Genomic DNA, 22116 nt, shown 5'->3' with positions numbered 1-22116 from the left:
ATGGAGTCCAGCACAACTAGATGGTGTCCAGCTACCACCACCGACTGCTCTGACAGGGATCACAATAGAGGGTCCTGGACCAAACTGGAGAAAAATGTAGAACAAAATTTTAAAAAAAAAAAAAAAAAGAAGACCAGACTTACTGGTCTGACAGAGACTGGAGAAACCCCAAGAGTATGGCCCCCAGACACCCTTATAACTCAGTAATGAAGTCACTCCTGAGGTTCACCCTTCAGCCAAAGATTAGACAGGCCCATAAAACAAAATGAGACTAAATGGGCACACCAGCCTAGGGGCAAGGACAAGAAGGCAGGAGGGGACAGGAAAGCCGGTAACGGGGAACCCGAGGTGGAGAAGGGGAGAGTGTTGACATGTCGTGCGGTTGGCAACCAATGTCACAAAACAATATGTGGATTAATTGTTAATGAGAAACTAATTTGCTCTGTAAACCTTCATCTAAAGTACAATTTAAAAAAAAAAGTGGAAAAAAAATCCTTGTTGAACTCCTGAAGTTTTTATGGAGCATAGTTTGGAAACCATTGCATTATTGAAACAAAAATAAAAGCTGTATGTCCTGAACGGATGATCGTGAGGTCAAATATTTTACATTTGGGCACACTCATGCTAAAATAACAATAGGCAGCCTGTAAATCTGACTCCATTGAGGAAATTCCTTCCAACATTTTGGTGCCTACATAAACAGTGATGATCCTGATCATCTTTGAAGAGTACACGGCCGGCACTGCCAGTAAAAACAATTTACGGGAGACACTAGTAGAGGAAATAAAATCTGCTACTTTTGAGATTATAGGAAGAGACAAAGAAGCTTTTAAAACGTATGAACAGAGTGTTAGCGAGGTAGTGAATTAAAAATTGAGATGCCTATAATCTTCATATAAAAATATAAATAATGTGGTTTTAACAAAAGACATCAAATGATAGAGGAACAAGCACCTCAAATTTTCCCAGAGCTAGAAGAAAAACTGGCTAGTGTTTCTGATGAGTCAAGTATTTTATGTCATTTAAAACTGTGGCATGAGCTATAATCTTTATTTCTGTCAAAAAAAAAAAAAAAAAGAGTCTTTGAAAAGTAGATTGTCATTCAAGGATGCTGTTGCTAGTTGCTGTTGAGTTGATTCCAACTCATGTCAACCCCATGTGTTTCAGAGTAGAGTTGCTCCGTAGGGTTTTCTTGGCTGCAATCTTAATGGAAGCAGATTGCCAGGACTTCTCTTCCGTGGTATCACTGGGTGGGTTCAAACTGCCAACCTTTAGGCTAGCAATTGAGCACAAACAATTTGCACCACGTAGGGACCTATTGAGTAGAGCTTAAATCTGAGACCCCCCTGCCATTTAAACCTTGGTGGTTTTGAAATATTACCTCTGGGTGGTAAAGTTTAGGGAGAGGTCCTTAGGAAAAATAATCACAGGCCTTTGGAAATTCTTTCTCTCATATCTACCTTCCCCCTTCTGTCCCTTCTCTACATTTCCTTATCTGTTGACTCCCTCTGTGTAGCAAAGGATGGTATAGTTGAGTTCCATGTATTTAATTACACATACCTAGTGAGGAATCTGGCTCCAGGCCAAAATCCTATATGTGATCTTTCAGGCCTGACCACAGGCAATTTCAAAGGCTTTACCTGGCAGGCCTCAGGGGAAAGCTGCTTCCCTAACCAGACTTGGTGCAGAACCAGGGCATTGCATCCTTGGAGAGAGTAGCCGTGGGACTCAGCCCTCGGCGGCCCTGCTGTTACACATATCTGCATCCTAGCCCAGGCGCCTCTGTACAGAGGACTCTTTATCAAGGGCCATGTGCTGAGAACTGTGTCAGGCACCTCTGCTGAGACCACTTTATCAGGGGCTTTGAAGACATTTTTCTCCACTCTGGGACTATGGACTCTGTCCCAGGGCCACAAATTGGGGCGGAGCCTTTTGTTCCAGTCACCCTCAGCAGTGACACGATTCCCCATGTCTGCACTGATCCATCTGATCCTCGCTAGGTGCTGTTCCGTGGGTGGTACAGTGGTTAAGCATTCAGCTGCTAACCGGAAGGTTGGCAGTTCGAATCCACCAGCTGCCCCTCAGAAACCCTATGGGGCAGTTCTACTCTGTCCTGTAGGGTCACTATGAGTTGGAATTGACTCCACGGCAACGGGTTTGGTTTGGGTTTAGGGAGTCAGTGCGTTCTCCTATTTAGCTCCTTACTTATACTACCTCGCAGTAAGCCATTAAGGACTTGACTATTACTTTCATTTGGCTCCTCGTGTTAATTGACTACTCGGACACCTGGCAGCTCAGCTCTGCAGCTCAGCTCAGCACACCTAGACGCAGAAACACGATGGGCAATGCTATGATCAAGTGCTGATACTACAAGGGCAACTGTCTTAGTTTCTTAGTGCTGCTGTAACAGAAATACCACAAGTATGTGGCTTTAAGAAACAGAAATTTATTTTCTCACAGCTCTGGAGGCTAAAAGTCCAAATCCAGGTCTCATCCATGTCGATTCCTTCCATGTTGGTTGCCCCAGGCATTCCTTGGTTCCTTGGCTTGTAGCGGACCCTCACATGGTATCTGTCCTCCCCGTGTGTGTCTCTGTGTCTATTCTGCTCTTTTTACAACTCAGGAATGATTAGGGTTAGGACCCCATCTTCTCTGGTATGACCTCATTAACGTAACAGAAGAAAACCTCCTATTTCCAAACAGGATCACATCCACAGGTACAAGCGCCAGGACTTCAACACATATTTTTGGAGGACACAATTTGTCCATAACAGCAACTAATTCAGAAGGCCAAGCATATGTGAACAAAGTTTTGTTATTTCAAACAAAGAATAATAAAGATAATATTTTACATATTTAATAATATAGACTCTATTTTGCTAATAGGGGAGCCCTGGTGTCACCGTGGTTAAGAGTTCAGCTGCACCACCAAAAGGTTAGCAGTTCAAATCCACCAGCCACTCCTTGGAAACTCTATGGGGGCAGTTCTACTTTGTCCTTTAGGGTTGCTATGAGTCAGAATTAACTCAACGTGACAGGTTTTTTGGGGGGTTTATGCTGATAGGCAACGGTAAGTGGTCACATATGAGCTAGTGTTACTTTTGTGTTGTTGTTGTTGTTGTTAGGTGCTGTCGAGTCAGTTCTGACTCAGCGACCCTATGTACAACAGAACAAAACACTGCCTGGTCCTGGGCCATCCTCACGATCATTGTTATGTTTGAGCCCATTTTTGCAGCCACTGTGTCAATTCATCTCGTTGAGGGTCTTCCTCTTTTTCGCTGACCTGGTGGCATAGTGGTTAAGTGCTATGGCTGCTAACCAAACAGTTGGCAGTTCGAATCCACCAGGTGTTCCTTGGAAATTCTATGGGGCAGTTCTACTCCATCCTGTAGGGTAGCTATGAGTCAAAATTGACTCAATGGCAATGGGTCTTCTACCAAGTAAGATGTCCTTCTCCAGGGACTGGTCCCTCCTGATGACATGTCCAAAGTACGTAAAATGAAGTCTTGCTCTCCTTTCTTCTAAGGAGCGTTCTGGCTGTACTTTCTCCCAAGACAGGTGAGTTTTACTTTTATGTATGCAAATTATACTTTTACAGTTTATATCTTCTGACTTTTGGTCCACACAACAGTACTGTCCCTGCAAAGCAGGGTTGGGATGAGGAGAACCTAGGCCAGAAGTGGTTGTCATCGGGAGAGGAGAGACACATGAATATAGGCCTGCATTCCTGGTGTTTGGAGGTCCTGGTTTGGAGCAGGAGAAAAGAAGACAAAGTTAAGGGTGAGTAAAGGGACAGTTGCTCATGTTGAGGCAGAAAGCAACAAAATAGGGGTGGAGAAGGAACATAAAGAAGGGCGTGGCTAGGTGGGTAGGCTGTGCCTTGCAGAAGAGGAACCTGAAAACACTTTCAAGCAGGTTTCCTCTGGATGTGGTTTTAGCAGTAAGGATAGCATGCTTCTAAAAGTAACTGGAATTTTTCTTGTTCTCATCTCCCACCTTCCCTGCCCCCTGAAAATATTTATGGTACTTGAAATTTCTTAAACAGAAGTAGAGTTTTTCATTCCACAATTAGGGACAAAGCTTGACAAGCAAAGCAGCTGGCAGAGGTAACATGAAACTTTCTCACTAAAATGTCAATGACTGATACTGAATCCCTTGATATTTTGATAGGAAGAGGAAGTAAGAGAACAGGAGGGCTTGGCATGAGGAAGCTTCCCAAAGAAGAAAAGGAAGCATATTAAATGATAACAGAGAAACAATTAACATTTATTGAGCACTTAGGTGCCAGGTTCTGTTCTGTGTGCTTTGCATGAATTACATTCAATACTCACAGCACGCTGTCTGAGGTAGGTAATGTGACTAATCTCCATTTCACAGACAAGGAAACTCAGTAGCAGGGCTAAGATTGAATTCTGGCATTTCCCGTCCTAGAATCCATGCTCTTAAACATAAAACACACAGCCATCGAGTCAATTCCGACTCATAGCAACCCTGTAGGACAGAGCAGAACTGCCGCATAGGGTTTCCAAGGAGTGTCTGGTGGATCTGAACTGCCAACATTTAGTTAGCAGCCACAGCTTTTAACTACTGTGCCACCGGGGCTCCAGAAACATAGGTGGAAAGAAAACTGACTCAGAGAGAAGATGGCCCAGGAGACCATCCCTACGTGGACATGCTGCCTAAAGTTAGCCTGTTTCCTTCCAGGCGCTAGGGATAAAGAGGTGTTCTGTGTTGTTCAGCTGTGTGTATCTGCTGCTTAAAGGAACACTGGTGCCAGAGAGTTTACTACGTTTAGTCCCGTGGAACATTTGGATACCTCCATGGTCTCATGTGTGCACTGCTTTGCTGCCTGAGTTAGTGATCCCGTTGCAGTTATTTAAGCTCTCTGTGCGTCTGAGTCCACATTTGGAAACTGGGTGATTTTCATTTGTCAGCTCCCTGGCTCAGAGGAATGCAGAGAGGGCTAACGGGCTTATAATGCGCACAGGGCTGTGAACCATAACCCAGGACTAACCGAACTTTTAGAGAACAGTATGATTTGGCAGTGGTATTTCAATTGACAGAAATGGTAGAATATGCCCCTAGTAGGCTCTTCAGATGTTCTTGGTTCAGCTGCTTGATCTCTTTTTGTAGTTGGTCAACTGCAGCCGCCTGAATTCTCTTTCAGGCTTAAACTGCACAGTTCGAATGGATGTAGACTTGGGTGAAGCCCACATTGCCTGGAATTGTTCAAATTATTTAGGGATAAGAATTCCTAATTCAAAATAAGAATCTTCCAAATGGGACTTTTAAAGCAGCTGTTTATCAAAAGGATTAAAAGAACTGGACCTGCTCTAGGAAACTTTTTTTTTATTTTTTCCCATACAAAAATTTATACATACATTGCTATGTGACTCTAATTGCTCTCCCCAAAATGAGACAGCACACTCCTCCTTTCCACCCCTGATTCCCCATCTCCATTCAACCAGCTCCTAACCCTCTCTGCCTTCCCACTTCACCTCTGGACAGAAGCTGCCCGTTTAGTCTCTTGTATCTACTTGAACTAAGAGGCACACTCCTCGCGAGTATCACTTTATGTCCAACAATCCAGTCCAATCCCTGTCTGAAGAGTTGGCCTCAGTTTCAGTTCTGGGCTGATAGAGAATCTAGGGGCCATGATTTCCGGGGATCCACCAGTCTCAGTCAGACCATAAAGTTTGGTCTTCTTACTAGAATTTGAGTTCTGCACCCTACCTTTCTCCTGCTCCATCCAAGACTCTCTGTTGTGTTTCCTGTCAGGGCGGTCGTTGGTGGTAGCCGGGCACCATCTAGTTCTTCTGGTCTCAAGCTGATGAAACCTCTGGTTTATGTGGCCCTTTCCGTGTCTTGGGCTAATACTTTTCTTGTGTCTTTGGTGTTGTTCATTCTCCTTTACTCCAGGTGGTTGGGACCAACTGATTTATCTTAGATGGCCGCTTGCAAGCTTTTAAGACCCCAGCCACCACTCACCAAAGTAGGACGCAGAACATTTTCTTAATAAGCTTTGTTATGCCAACTGACCTAGATGTTCCAGGAAACTTTTAACTTAATAGCAAACACGGTACCTTAGTGTTCAATTCAAATGATAGTGATCTAATTGACACCACCAAGGACAGAACCAATTGTAAATGTTTTAAAAATAACGATTCGCAAAGAGATATGGGTGAGAGGATGCTTGAGACAAAGGGAACGGTGGGAAGAAGTCTCAGCTGTAGCTATCACTAAGGACCCAAAACCAAAAAACAAAACACATTGCTGCCGAGTCAATTCTGACTCATGAAAGCCCCATATGTGTCAGAGTAGAACTGTGCTCCATAGGGTTTTCTTGGCTGTAATCTTTACGGAAGCAGATTGCCAGGCCTTTCTTCTGTGGTGCTGCAGGGTGGGTTTGAACTGTCAACTTTTAGGTTAGTAGTCCAACGCAAACCATTTGCGCCACCCAGGGACTAGAGGACACAAAAGGAAGTATCCAACCAAAGCAGTTTCTGTCGAGTTGACTCCGACTCATGGCGACTCCATGTGTGTCAGAGTAGAACTGTGCTCCATAGGGTTTTCAGTGGCTGAATCTTTGGAATTAGATCTCCAGGGCTTTCTTCTGAGATGCTTCTGGGTGGACTCGAACCACCAACCCTACATTAGCAGTGGAGCTTGTTAACTGTTTGCACCGCCCAGGAACTCCAAAAAGAAATATAGAGCCAATTTCTTTTCTAAAGAAGAACATGTCTGATCAATCCACACTGTCTAACGAATTCCCTTTTTTAAGCATAGAAATATTAGTTACCAATCTATGCCATCAGATAAAACAAACAGAAAAGCATAAGGGTAATCACAATATTTTTAATAGATAGAATTATTCAACTCAGTAATCTAACCTGGTGTTCATGTCTCTAAGGGACAGTCTTATCTCATGGCAATCATGCCCCTCTAGACCTGGGAAGGGAGGCAACCTTTGAGAACCAATAAATGAACACAGCACAGCAAAAACCAAGGTGGAAACTCAGGATCAGAAATAGAGGAGATTGAAATAGTTTACAAAAAGAGTTTGAGAGAAAGGGAAAGAATGAAATGGGAAAAGGAAGGTGGTAAGTGGTCAGACCATACAGTATTAAAGCACCACAAATCTCAACAAGGAAAACAAGACACATGTTTTCAGAGCGCTGGCATGATTCAAACCATTGCAAACAAAGCTATGATGAATTTCAGCAAATTTGGGTAGACGATAGCTGGTTTTAAGATGCTAAGTTTCCTTTTTGGCAGTGTTTTCTCATATCTGCAGTCTCTTTTCTTTAAGCACCCAGAGTCCCATTCCTTATCAAAGGGAAAATACAATGTAGACTCCTTAGGGTGAGGGTGAGGGAAGACATCATCTTCCCGGAGCATGTTCAGGTTAAAGCTTCATCTTTATGAGGGAAGGCAGTTTCAGGTCGAAAGCTGGAGGAGGTTGAGTGAGACCTTCCTGATGTCCTCCCTTACAAAGCTCCCTGAAAGCACTTTCTGCTTTCGCCTCAGTTTTCCTTGGCCTGATTTATGACAGTCATTGTCTAGTTGACAAAGTCTCTGTGTGGTGAAGACGGTTAAGCACTTGACTACTCGCTCAAAGGTTGGTGGTTTGAACCCACCCAGAGGAACCTAGGAAGAAAGGCCTGGCTTCAGAAAGGTCACGGCCTTGAAAACCCTATGGAGCAGTTGACTTGATGGCAACTAACAACAATGACAACATCTGGTTGACAGACACAGGCATATCTTGACTTTGTCTTTGCCTGGGTAGGGTGTGAAAGACGTTCCCTTCACTAAAGAACAGTGGGATTTATGTAAGGAAAAGACTCGCTGAAGGTAAAACCATGCTATGATACTCTGCTGTGTCCGAACTATGATAAGGCCATTGGAGGCACGTTATTGAGAAGGAAAGCATAAGGGAGACTAAACCAGTTACTGTGGAGTCGACTCTGACTCAAGGTGACCCCATGTGTGTTAGAATAGAACTGTGCTCCATAGAGTTTTCAATGGCTAATTTTTCGGAAGTTGATTGCCAGGCCTTTCTTCTGAGGCACCTCTGGGTGGACTTGAACCTCCAACCTTTGTCTAGCAGCTGAGCTAACAATTTGCACCACCCAGGGACTTGTTAAGGGAGACCTGTCAGCATTTAACGATCCCATTTCATGTAGAAACGTTCACTCCATTTACTGAAAACTGGAGCCCTGGTGCTGGCGATGATGTCTCTGCCAGGGCTCGTTTATGCCCAAGTGAAGGACGCTTTCCTCACCCACACTCTGCCGCCCCGCCCCGCACTGGGCTCAATGGAAGGAAGGGTGGAGTGGGTTCACAGAGTTTTCACAATGCTCCAGTTCTTTGCACCTCAAATATTTACTGAGACAGGTAATTCTTTAGGGATGGAGGACCTACCATTATAAAAGCTGGCAGAGGGACCAGAGGAGAGAGAAGTGCACCCTCTGTTAGGTTAGGGCATGCTCATCATGCCTGCGCGCAGAAGCAGCAATCAGGAAATACAGTGGGTTACCCTACACGCCCCCTTCAAACTCATCGCCAGTTTGACAAGTCAGCTTCTGGGGAACCGGCCGATGCAGCTCCCACCCAGCATTCCCGGGTCTGCAGGCAGCTGTTTCCTCGGTTTCTCCTCCTCTGAGGACCATTTTTTCTCTTGGATGCCTGTCCACCCTTCTCCACATCCCACTTCCGTTGTTAAGCCTCTCCCACTTGGCCCAGCCCACAGGAATCACTTTGTTCTTTGGCCTCCTAAGAGCTCACCCGGCACTTGGTCGTTGTGGTGACATCTGTCTGCTGATTCATCCAGTTCTCCCCTCCTGCACCGACCTGGTGCGGAACCTTCAGCCTTCACTTTGTTGGCTGCCATTCAGTAGGCCGGACTCGGGGCGACCCCACGCACAATGGAACAAAATGCTGCCGGGTCCTGCGCCATTCCCAGGATCAGTTTTGGATCAGACCCTTGTGATTCACAGAGTTTTCAATGGCTGACTTTTCAGAAGTAGATCGCCAGGCCTTTCTTCCAAGGCACATCTGGGTGATTTTGAACCTCCAACCTTTCAGTTAGCAGCTGAGTGGATGAACCATTTGCACCATCCAAGTACTCCAAATAAGGGACTAGGACCTCTTTATCCTCTCACCTCAAATCCTGGTGCCACAAGCGCTTCAAGGAAACTCCACTCTCTGATGAGAAGCACTAACGCTTTCTGATGAGCAGGTAATAATGAATGTCCAGTTACCAAGAAGGAACCCTTCCACTCGAGAAGCAACCTCAGGCCTAGGAGGACAAGTAGTCACGGGAAAACAGAGAACTTTATATAGATTTCTCACAAAACAGAAACTAAAAGGAATATTCTGAACAGGAAACAGTGACCTTCGTTTATGGCATTATTTCCTCAGGAAGGCAAACGTCCAGGGTCCACAGGAACCCTACCAACACAGAACATTCCATACCAGGCCTGGAACACCATACAGAGCTGGAACACCTGTTTTGATAATGTCCCCCTGCAATCAACCCAACTTGGAAAAATTGTGCAAATTGATAAGCAAAAAGACTGAAATCTATGATTATGAATACATTCTGAATGTTGTAGCAACGTTAATAAACTGTGGGCATCAAAAATCTCCTACAAATAATCCAATTAAAAAATGGGCAAAGAATATAAACAGACACTTCACCAAATAAGACATTCAAGCGGCTGGCAGATAAATGAGGAAATGTTCATGATTACTAGCCATTAAAAAAAAAAAAAGGAAACCCTGGTGGCGTAGTGGTTAAGAGTTCCACTGCTAACCAAAAGGTCGGCAGTTCGAATCCACCAAGCTCTACTAGCCATTAGAGAAATGCAAATCAAAACTACAATGAGATACCATCTTACCCAATATTACTGGCACAAATCAAAAAAACAGAAAATACCAAATGTTGGAGAGGCTGCAGGGAGATTGGAACTCTTTTGCACTGCTGGTGGGAACGCAAAATGGTATAGCCATTTTGGAAAATGATATGGTGCTTCCTTAAAAAGCTAGAAATAGAAGTATCATATGATCCAGCAATCCCACTCCTAGGAATATATCCTAGAGAAATAAGAGCCATCACATGAATAGACATATGCACATCCATGTTCATTGCAGCATTGTTCACAATAGCAAGAAGATGGAAACAACCTAAATGCCCATCAAAAGATGAATGGATAAACAAACTATGGAACATACACGCAATGGAATACTATGAAAAGATAACGATGAATCTGTGAAGCATCTCCCAACATGGGTGAATCTGGAGGGCATTATGCTGAGTGAAATAAGTCAATCACAAAAGGACAAATATTGTATGAGACCACTACTATAAGAATTCATGAAAAGATTTACACACAAAAAGAAACAATCTTTGATGGTTATGAGTGAGGGGAGGGCTGGGGAGGGAAAAACACTAACTAGACAATAGATAAGTGGTAACTTTGGTGAAAGGTAAGACAGTACACAATACTGGGGAAGCCAGCACAACTAGTCCAAGGCAAGATCATGGAAGTTCTGTAGACACATCCAAACTCCCTGAGGGACTGAATTGCTGGGCTGAGGGCTGTGGGGACCATGGTCTCAGGGAACATCTAGCTCAAATGGCATAAAGTAGTTTATAAAGAAAATGTTCTACATCCTACTTTGGTGAGTAGCATCTGGGGTCTTAAAAGCTTGTGAGGGGCCATCTAAGATACTCCACTGGTCTCACCCCACCTGGAGCAAGGGAGAATGAAGAAAACCAAAGACACAAGGGAAAGATTAGTCCAAAGGACTAATGGACCACAACTACCATATCCTCCACCAGACTGAGCCCAGTATAACTGGATGGTGCCTGGTTACCACCACGGACTGCTCTGACAGGGATCACAATAGAGGGTCCTGGACAGAGCTGGAGAAAAATGTAAAACAAAATTCTAACTCACAACAAAAGACCAGACTTACTGGTCTGACAGAGACTGGAGAAACCCTGAGAGTATGGCCCCCAGACACCCTTATAGCTCAGTAATGAAGTCACTCCTGAGGTTCACCTTTCAGCCAAAGATTAGACAGGCCCATAAAACAAAATGAGACTAAATGGGCACACTAGCCCAGGGGCAAGGACTAGAAGGCAGGAGGAGACAAGAAAGCTGGTAATAGGGAATCCAAGGTTGAGAAGGGGAGAGTGTTGACATGTCATGGGGTTGGCAACCAATGTCACATAACAATACGTGTACTAATTGTTTAATGAGAAACTAGTTTGCTCTGTAAACCATCTAAAGTACAATTTAAAAAAAAAAAACTCATAGCCTACAGAACATACACATCTGGAAAACCAAAAAGGGCCTGAAATGGGCAGAATAATAATGGCATCATTAATAATGGTTCACACAAAAATCTGTTAGAGCCTCGTAGTTTACATAACAATGGGGATTGTTTCCCATAGTAAAATGATAATACAAGTAAAGAATTTTAATCTGCATAATATATAACACAGTAACTCAGAATAATCAAATTAAGATGTTGTTAGCTGCCATCAGTCAGTTCTGACTCATGGCGACCCCATATACAACGGAACAAACCATTGCCTGGTCCTGCACCAGCTTCACAATTGCTGGTATGTTTGAGTCCATTGTTGTGGCTGCTGTGCCTTTTGAGTGCCTTCCAACCTAGGGGCTCATCTTCCAGCACAGTATCAGACAATGTTCTGTTGGGATCCACAGGGTTTTCACTGGCTAACTATCAGAAGTACATCACCAGGCCTTTCCTCCTAGTCTTAGTCTGAAAGCTCCACTGAAACCTGTCCACCATGGGTGACCTGGCTGGTATTTGAAATACCAGTAGTATAGCTTCCAGCATCACAGAAACGTGCAAGCCACTGCAGTCTGACAAACAGACAGCCAAGTGGTAGAGAATCATGATACAGAGAGGAAAATCCTACTGCCTGTATCTCTGTATAGCATTCGGGATATGACTGACGTGATTCATTTAAAACCAGACTTTGTGAGCAAACGTGCTTATGCTGTGTTCCTGGCACAAGTGCAGGTAAGGTAACTTGACCAGGAGCAAAAATTTAAAACATACGGTGCAAGGATATAGTCTCACCACCAGAGGGTATTCTTTCCTCTCCCGGATTGTTGGTAAATTTATGTAACCACAAACTAACACCAAACCAGCCTCTAGTAAAAATGGGCCAGGTCAGAGCACAGCAAAGTGGATGAATTTACAAAATTCCTACCAATTCCCTCGTGTCCTCCCATTTTAAAGAGTGCTCAGTTTTCCTTCCATTGAGAGAATCGTGCTGGCAGCAAGCCAACCCACACAAACCGTAGAAAACAGACAACTCCTCCTGGTGCAAAGGGTTAGGTGCTAGGCCGCTAACCAAAAGGTGGGAGGTTCAAATCCACCCAGAGACACCTCGAAACAAAGGCCTGGTGATCTACTTCCTAAAAGTCAGCTATTTGAAAACCCTCTAGAGCATAGTTCTACTCTGAAACATATGGGGCACCGTGCATCTGAGTCACCTCAGGGGCAACTGGTTTTAGCTATTTCTGATTGTCCCCAGTGGAGCAGGAGTTTTAAGGAAGACAGTGCTCAGAAGCCAGGAAGAGTGAGAAGAAAAGATTTCAGGGACAGTGGTGCCTCTTGCTTGAATTTTGATCTAAGCTGATTTACAACTGAAAAAGGCCGATGCTTCATTAGAGACAAGAAAGCCTAGGAAAGTTACCAGAGAGATTTTGACAACTTCCAGAGTCAGCCAGTGAACCAGTCGCAGCCCATTAGTAGACCAAGTTTAGAAAGCAAGGCCCTGGAAGGGTGCCACAGGCATATGCCCAAGGGAGTCAGTTTGAATCCAGCCAAATGCTTACTCTTGAAAAAGGAAGGCTTTCTCCCCTCTGGCACACTCAGTGCCAGAGACTGTCAGGCAGAAAGGCAGTAAAGCTGAGAAATATGGGATATTAGGTCATTTGCCTGACTGAAGGCAAGTTCAACAAATTCAAACTTCAAGTCAATAAATGTTTTCCTTTTTTTTTTTTTTTAATGACCAAAAATAATACTGGCTCATTACCACAAATCCAAACCACGTTGTTGTTAGTTGCTGTCGAGTCGATTCCAACTCCTGGCAACCCCATGTGTGCAGAGTAGAACTGCTCCATGGGTTTTCAAGGTTGTGACCTTTTGGAAGCAGATCACCAGGCCTGTCTTCCAAGGCGTCTCTGAGTGAATTTGAACCACCAACCTTTCAACTAGTCGTCAAGGGCTTACTCATGTGCGCCACCCAGAGGTTAAAGTAAAAAGCGAAGGGCTTTCCTCTCAGCCAGCCCACTCATCAGAGATACGCACTGTTGATGATTTGTTCATATTTTTCAGGTCTTCCATTTTCCATAAATTACAAAAAAAATTGATCGGGCTATTTGTCTAGCTCTCCATCTGTTCATTCCATCCATCTATCAATCACCCAGTTGGTTTTGTTTGTTTTTGTTCAAAAATGAGATCCTAAAATATTCTTTTACTTGAGTTTTTCATTCAATGTATCTTTGAATTTTTCCAAATCTACTTCACTCTTTTTAACCACCAATACCAACTCATGGTGATTTCATGTGTGTCAGATTACAGCTGTGCTCTATAGAGTTTTTAATGGCTGATTTTTCAGAAGCATTTTTTCAGATTACCAGGCCTTTCTTCTGAGGTGACTCTGGGTGGACTCGAATCACCAACCTTTCAGTTAGTAGCCGAGCACGTGAACCATTTGCACCACGCAGGGACTTCTATTCTTTTTAACAGTGACCCAGCATTCCATTGCATGGATGTTCCCTAACTTTTTTTAGCCAGTGCTCTATTGATGGGCATTTATGTTGTTTCCAATATGTATATTTTTTTTCTATTACAAAAGCGCTGCAATAAACTTCCTAATTAAAAGAAATCATTACTAATGGGTATGTTGTATTAAGGACCAGGCACTGGGCCAAGCCCCTAAACCCAAGCCAAAACCAAACCCGTTGCCGTCAAGTGGATTCCGACTCATAGCGACCCTACAGGACAGAGTAGAACTGCCCAGTAGAGTTTCCAAGGAGGGCCTGGTGGATTCGAACTGCTGACCTTTTGGTTAGCAGCCATAGCACTTAACCACTATGCCACCAATGTATCCCCTAGAGGATATTAAAATGAATAAAATATATTTTATGCCTTCTTGGACTTCACTCTTCAGTGGGGGAGAACTATAAAAAACGAATTGATATAAGAACAAAATGACTTTAAATACTAAGTAGTTGGACAAATAACATACTTGCCTGGGGAGCAGAGAGGAAGGAGTTACCAATTTTGACAGCTGAATTAGTGAGAATTTCACTGAATTGACTTCATCTATGTAGTGGGTTGGAAACCCTGGTGGTGGAGTGGTTAAGTGCTATGGCTGCTAATCCACTAGGCGCTCTTTGGAAACTCTTTAGGGCAGTTCTACTTTGTCCTATAGGGTCCCTTGAGTCGGAATCGACTGCCAGCAATGGCTTTGGTTTTTGGTTTTATGTAGGGATTTAAGTCCCTGGGTGTTGGTGAATGCTTTGGGTTCGTCTGATTTAAAGGTTGGCAGTTTGCTTCCATGAAGATTACAGCCAAGAAAGCCCTATGGAGCATTTCTACTTTGTACACATGGGTCACCATGAGTTGGAATCAACTCGACAGCAACGAGTTTGGCTTTTTAGTTTATGTAGGGATTTGCTTTGGTAAATTTGACGTAGGGGAGTTCCAGTGGACATTCAAAGCACTCTTAACAAAGTCTTCCTGTTCACCATGCAAAGGGTGTTATGATTTTTGCTATCTGGATTTCCTTTAACAAATACAATTTCTGAACAGTTTGGGAATACTTTGTCCTTCTTCCAAACTTGTTTTGCTGGGTTGAGTCTGCAACTTGGTCTAATAACCTGAAAATTCATTACAAATATCCAAACTGGTACTGCTTTTGGCCCTACCCACACATTTTCTGGGTAAAGGTATAATCTCCAAATCAAGCACATCAGAGACTGTTGAATCATTCTTGTTATACCTGGTGTGACTGTCCAGACAAAGCCCTTCTGTCACTCCGCTAAATCCATAATATGTTTTAAAAAGAAAACATATGAAACAACTCACCTGTGATAGCGAATCTCTTTAAGTCGGAGCTCCCCAGCAATCACGTAAACATGTTGAGAGTTTTTATTTCTAAGCAATCTTAATTAGCAGGTCTTTTTCTTATCAACATCTTCAAAGTGCTTTGAATTCCTCCCCAGATGAAACATCCTGTGTGAGTAAAAATTATTATTATGCTCACAAAATAGACACACTAAATGCAGGAAAAGTGCAAACGGTTGAACTGTGCAGCCTGCCGTGCCCTTGACACACTTTGATCTGCCAGTATAGCCTTCAATTATTCCATAGCCTTTAGTCTCTAAATGTGTGCATCAAAGCATTCTCATGCACTGCCTTGTATATCCAGCTGTTTATTCCACAATAGTTCCTCTGAATTAACCCTTGTCTCCTTTCTCCTTTGTTGGGAATTGCTGATTCAGCTTTTTTTTCTAGCGGGGAGAAGGCAGTTGCAACCTTGGCTTTGGAATTGAAAATATCTCCTTTTTTCTCTCTCTATGAAGATGGGCATGACATAAAAATGTGTATTAATAAAGATTTTTTTGATGACCTGGGAAATGCTTATCATACAATGATAAGTGAATAAAGCATCATGCAAAAGGAGCCCTACTGGTGCAATGGGAAAATTATAATTATTAATGAACAATAAGTATATTTTTCTGATCTAGTTCCAGAGTAAAAGACAACAAGTTGCGTTGGAACTCAGGACCTGGTCTTTTTCGGACCAGCGTTTAGTCTGGACATGTCTGGAATGCAGGAGTGAGAAACCCTTTGAAACAGCATGGAGAGTGGGTGTTTCCAGCTGAAGGGAGCATTTGATCTTAGAAAATAAGTACCTGCACTACAAAGGCTGGTTGCTAGTCCCCATAGAAGGACGAGTTCCTCAACAGGAAGCATGTGGCACGGACCATGAAAAAGGACAAAACCATCTGTAATGCTATAAATATTAAGATGTCTGGGAAGCATGAAAAAATTTTATTTCTGGCGACTGAGCATTAACCAAAAAAAACAAAAAAACCTAACCCTTTGCCATCAAGTCGATTCTGACTCCTAGCGACCCTATATGACAGAGTAGAACTCTCCCATAGGGTTTCTAAAGCTATAATCTTTACGGAAGCAGACTGCCACATCTTTCTCCTGAGGAGGAGCTGGTGGGTTCAAACTGCCGACCTTGTGGTTAGCAGTCGAATGCTCCTACTAAGCAGCACATTTATTTATTATTTCTATCATAGAAAAGGAAATACGTGTGGCTCTTAAAGATAAGTCTTTTCTGCTGCAGAGCAGCTGGGTGAGTTTCAACCATCGACCCTTGGTTAACAGCCAAGCTGCTTAACTATTTTGCCACAAGGGCTCATTAGAAGTCCACTAAAGCAAAAAAAAAAAAAAAACCATTGCCGTCGGGTCGATTCTGGCTCATAGCAACCCTATAGTCAGAGTAGAATTGCCCCATAGTGTTTCCTAGGAGTGGCTGGTGGATTTGAACTGCTGATCTTTTGGTTAGCAGCCGTAGTTCTTAACCACTGCACCACCAGGGCTCCAGAAGTCCACTAGACATGTAAAATTTTGAGCAGAACTTTTAGTTTTTATGGATACCTGGTCAAAATGTGTATTCTTGCCCATCAGGAATATACTTGATAATGCAGCAATTACAAATGCACCATATATGTATTATCTTTTTAAAAAAATGGCAGTCATGTGAAACAGAATTTGTCGGAATTCCTGAGTTGTAGGGCACAAACCTATAGTAGCATTACAAATAGCAAGTGTCTGTATGTGAAACTGCCTGCTTTATGCATCCCCATTTCAACTATTAAAAATGAATTTCCATCAACTATGTTGAAGGAAAGACTGAATTATGTTCCTGCTTTCTCTCCATAAAAGATAATTAATTCCAAATTGTGGTCATTTGAAGAGGTAATCAAAGAGTATGCAGCCAAAAGAGAGAAAAAAGTATTATAGCGATATGTCCTGCAGTTAATAAGTAAACAATGCTGTGTCATTTTTTAAGGATTACGTGATATTTGTTAGCTTTTTAAATTTTATAATTTATTAATATTTCCTTTTGTACACTACATAAATATTTGTGTACCTGATTTGGATTTATGATTTTATATTCTTTTTCTTTCTTTTTTTCATTCAATAAGAAGCCACAACTTTATTAATGATAGAAACAGTACAAATTTCAAACCAAACTACAGTTACTCTTTTGAAACACCAAAAAAAAATCCTCGTTTTCAGATGGTTACATTGTTAATTCCATAATAGCATTTACAATATCATTACTGTTCTTCACGGCTTGGACAGCCTTTGCTCTTGACACGTTTGCTTGTGACATGACCAATTCTATGTCCTTAACTTCCACACCTGTTTCATCAACCTCTTCCTCTTCACTCTCCTCTTGCACAGTTAGAGTTTGTGTGTTTTCTTGAATGTTCAAGACAGCTTAGTCTTGAACTCTGAATTTCTCTGCAGCTGCCAGCTGTGCTTGCTGAGATAAATCTTTAGTCTTGGCTTCCCCCAAAACTATGTAGGTATCTGAAGCTGGGCTCTTATAGACATCTGGCTTTGTGATGACAAAGAGGATATTCTTAGATTTCTAGATAGTGACTCTAGTAACCCCTGTGACTTGTCGAAGACCCAGTTTGGACATAGGCTTCGTGCCTTCTTTTCACTCCGACTCTTGTTTTGCCTTACTGACTGGCTATTCATCGATTTAAGCTGCTGCCGCCATCTGGGCTTGTTGTGTCGTTGCCTGTGTGGAATCCTGTTCCTCGAGCTCTGGTACTGATTCGTCACTGTCAGATTCTGTTCCGGACCCTGTCTCAAGCTGGGGTGGTGGCAACTCCTGCTCTGTAGCAGGGATGGTTTCTGTGGCTTCCCCGGGGCATTTTCTGTGGGGAACGCAGAACCAAGGTGGCAGCAGAAAGAGAGCAAGAGACAGCATGACCTACGCCTGTTGCAGAAGGAAGCCTGGCGCGGAGGAGCTATATTCTTTTTCTTAATAAAGTCCCACAGAATTATAATCTTCAGGTTTCACAAAGCCTGGATCAGTCTTTGTAATTACCCAATGCCCCAGAAACTTATCTTAGAGTCATTCTCATGTAGGTGTGAAACGATGTGTGTACAAAGTTATTCACTGTGACATTGTAATAGCCATAGGCAAAGGTTGAATTCAGTAGAGACTTGGTTTTACAAACTATGCTACATCGACATAATGGAATACTATACAGCTGTAAAAAATGAAGAAGTACCCTCTATTCTCACCTGGAAAGGGCTACAAGATACGTTGTTTGATGAAAAAGACCAAGGCTCATGACAATATATATATTATGCTACTTTTTCTTTTAAAAATAAGTAGGGAAGAGTATCAACATAGGTCGATATTTATTTATTTTTCTTATAAATAAATTCTGGAAATGAATACAAGTGACTGCAGGGAGGGAGCATTAAGTGGAATGGACACAGAGGTGTAAACAATCTTGCTCTTGTACAGGATATGTATCGTCATTATTCAGAAGTTAAAATTAAAAATATTGGCCTTCACTATGACCGTGGGGGGAACCTTCCAGAGATCTTTTGGCACCTCTTTGAAATGCTAATTTACTTGCTCATTAGCCATCAGCCTTAAATTCACACTTATTCATTTCAGCATTACTTAATACAGTCAGCTTTCAATCAAAAGAACTATGAAAATAACCTAAATCTAATGTAAGTTTCCAAGAAAAGCTGGATAGCTACAATAAAAATATTAAACTACAATATGCAAATTTTGAAAGGTCTTCTTCATGTCCAAAGAAAGAAAGGCAAACTCCAGGATTTATTATCCTTACTATCACAGTCATAAAAAACAAACAGAAAATCTTAAAACTACCCGACAAATAACGAACAACAGACATGAATAAGCTAGTCAGAAAAGAAAAAAAAAAACATGTAGAATATTAAACTTGGAGATCATCATTAACTTCATTCTCTGCTACACCCCCAAGCCCAACATGTTACAAAGTGTTGTCAGTTTTACTTCTTCAATATCTTCTCCATTGTCGATGTCACCACCGTAGTCGAAGCCACCATTTCTCTCACTAAGTCTAGTGCAGTAGCCCCCAAGTGGCCTCTGTGCACTTCCTCTAGCTCTCTCTCATTCCATTCTCTACACAGTCATCAGTTGCCACTGAGACGGCTCTGACTCATGACAACCCCATGTACAGCAGAGTGAAACATTGCCCAGTCCTGCACCAGCTTCACAATCACTGAGTCCATTGTGACCACTGTGTATTTTGTGTGCCCTCCAACAACCCTGGTAGTGTAGTGGTTAAGAGCTACGTCTGCTAACCAAAAGGTTGGCAGTTCGAGTCCACCAGGGGCTCCTTGGAAACTCTATGGGGCAGTTCAACTCTGTCCTGTAGGGTCGCTATGAGTCAGAATCGACTCGATAGCAAAGAGTTTGGTTTTTTTGGTTTTCGAATGTAGGGTCTCATCTTGTAGCACTATATTGGACAATAGTCTGTTGTGATCTATAAAGTTTTTCATTGGATCATTTTCAGAAGTAGATCGCCAGGCCTCTCGTCCTTGTCTGTCTTGGTCTGGAAGCTCTGCTGAAACCTGTCCACCGTAGGTGACCCTGCTGGTATTTGAAATACCAGTGGTATAGCTTCCAGCATCACAGCAACACACAAGCTACCATAGTACAGCGAACTGACAAGATAAGTGGTAGTCCCTCACACAGAGGGATCATTTACAAAAGACTATTCTAATTACATCTTAAATACACACACACATACCCTTAAAACCCTTTGCTGACCTCCCATCACTTGTAAATGTAAAGATTAAAGTCCTCTATAAGGCTCCTTCCCATTAAACACTGCTGTACACTCCTCCCATCCTTACCTATCCCTCTACCTCTTGTGATCTAGCCAACTCCTACTCATCCTTCAGATCTCGCCTAAGAACCCACTCGCTCAGGGAGGCCTCCCAGCCTAGGCCAGGAGCCCCTGTTATAAACTCGTGAAGCACTTAGGCTTCACGGTGCTTAGCGCAGGCATAATTCTAATTCATTGTATAAGAAGAGGGTAGGGACAGCCTCTCCCACCAGATTCCACCAGGGCATAGTCTGCCATGTCTCCCACAGCTGGCACAGAGTCTGATACCTGGAAGACATTTATTAAATATTTGTTGAATGAACGAATGATTACTGATAACAAAAGAATTAAAAAAAAAACTGATTAAAAAAAAATACCATTTTGCCTACACAGCTGAGAAAATTTTAAAAAGAAGGCCAGTGTTCACTCGTCATTAGCAGGCACCCAGCACTCTCCTACCTTTCGGATGGGCGTGCACACTGGTACGGGGCAGACTGGTCACCCTGCCTGCTGACCCTCAGCCGGGCTTGTATCTGGCAGGGACACTCCACAAGGGCACGTCGGCTAAGACTGACTGTTAAGTCCTGTGCTATCCTGGTGCTTAAATATTTTGAATAATTATAAGCAGATTACCATAAGCTCAACAGTGGGGGACCATGTCCTGCTTCCACTCACCCCACACCTTGGCCACAGAGGATCAAGACAGTGGTAGACACTTAATCAAGTTCAGCCAAATAGAATCAGTCCAAGTGACCGATGAGGTTGCCTGAAGTAAAAATTCAGTCTAAATAGCATGATGATTATTAGCTGAGCTAATCACATTGCTTCTGCAGGAAAACAGAATTAGAGATACGGAAGGAAGTTGAGTTGGTAATAGAGCAGAAGTGGAAGTAGACCAGTTGGTAGTGGTAGATTCCCGGGACAGAAATTCCTGTGCTGTACCTCCTGCTGGGCGACGAGGGAGCCGTCCCCAGAGCTCCCCTCCTCCTGAATGGCTCTTCAGTTGCAGCTGGTGTGTTCAGCTGGTTCTGGTTTACTCTGTGAGTTCCTATGGGGCCTGGCTTCATGGCTTGGATTCCCGCCCTGAGTGTTTCTACAGTTATTATTCCTATAAACTTCCCAGTGATTGAGGTAACCCAAGTGATTCCTTGCATCCAAAAGAGCTTAAAGAAAGCACCGTTAGAGAGAAGTTAGGTTGTAGATTATCAAGAGCTTTATGATTATTCATACTCTTCGATCCAATAATTCCTCTTCTGGAACCCAAGTGTGATACGATAATCTTAAAGTTGAAAGAAGCCCTGGTGGCATAGTGGTTAAGTGCTTGGCAGCTAACCGAAAGGTCAGCGGTTCAAACCTACCAGCAACTCCACAAGAGAAAAGACCTGGCGATCTGCTCTAGATTACAGCCTAGGAAACTCTATGGGGCGTTTCTACTCTGCCTCATAGGGTTTCCTGACACATAGGGTGGCTGTGTCAGAATCAACTTGACGGCACCCAAAAACAACAACAAAATCAGGAAAGCCATATACAAAAAGAAGTTCATGTCATGTTTAGTTCATGCAAGAAATTGCAAATACGTGTCCAAATGTAGGAGAATGGTAGAAAAAAATGAAGTTACCTAAATTATATTAGATACTTATTTATTAAGAATAGTATAGATGAAGAATTTTGTATCAACACCAAAATATCATTATACTATTCATTGAAAAAAGCAGGAAATAAATATATATTCATGTAGAAAATACGCATAAAAAGAAAAATGGCAAAACAAAAATAATGATTATTTTGGGGTAACTTTTTTGTATATTTTAAAACATTTTATAAAATGCACGTGTTGCTCTTATAATGGGAAAATGCTTTAAAAATAAAACATGGTTTTTAAACAAAAATTAATCATCAATTAATTATCATATAAATTTACTTATTGGAAAAGAGGGAGGGATAATGGTATCTTAGTCATGTAGTGCTGCTGTAACAGAAATACCACAAGTGGATGGCTTTAACAAAGAGAAATTTATTTCCTCACAGTAAAGTAGGCTGAAAGTCCAAATTGCAGGGCATCAGCTCCAGGGGAAGGCTTTCTCTCTCTGTTGGCCTTCTCATCAGTCTTCCCCTGGACTAG

General features: G+C 42.6%; 1 pseudogene; it reads right to left on the bottom strand.

Moving 5' to 3' along the window:
- Positions 1-17380: 17380 nt before the first annotated feature.
- On the bottom strand, positions 17381-21061 carry LOC101349542 (nascent polypeptide-associated complex subunit alpha-like; annotated as a pseudogene).
- Positions 21062-22116: the final 1055 nt, after the last annotated feature.

Source organism: Trichechus manatus, unplaced genomic scaffold (assembly GCF_000243295.1).
Source record: "Trichechus manatus latirostris isolate Lorelei unplaced genomic scaffold, TriManLat1.0 scaffold00044, whole genome shotgun sequence".
NCBI lineage: Eukaryota > Metazoa > Chordata > Mammalia > Sirenia > Trichechidae > Trichechus > Trichechus manatus.
The sequence above is the reverse complement of the archived record's forward strand: the minus strand, read 5'-3'. Positions and strand labels throughout refer to the sequence as shown.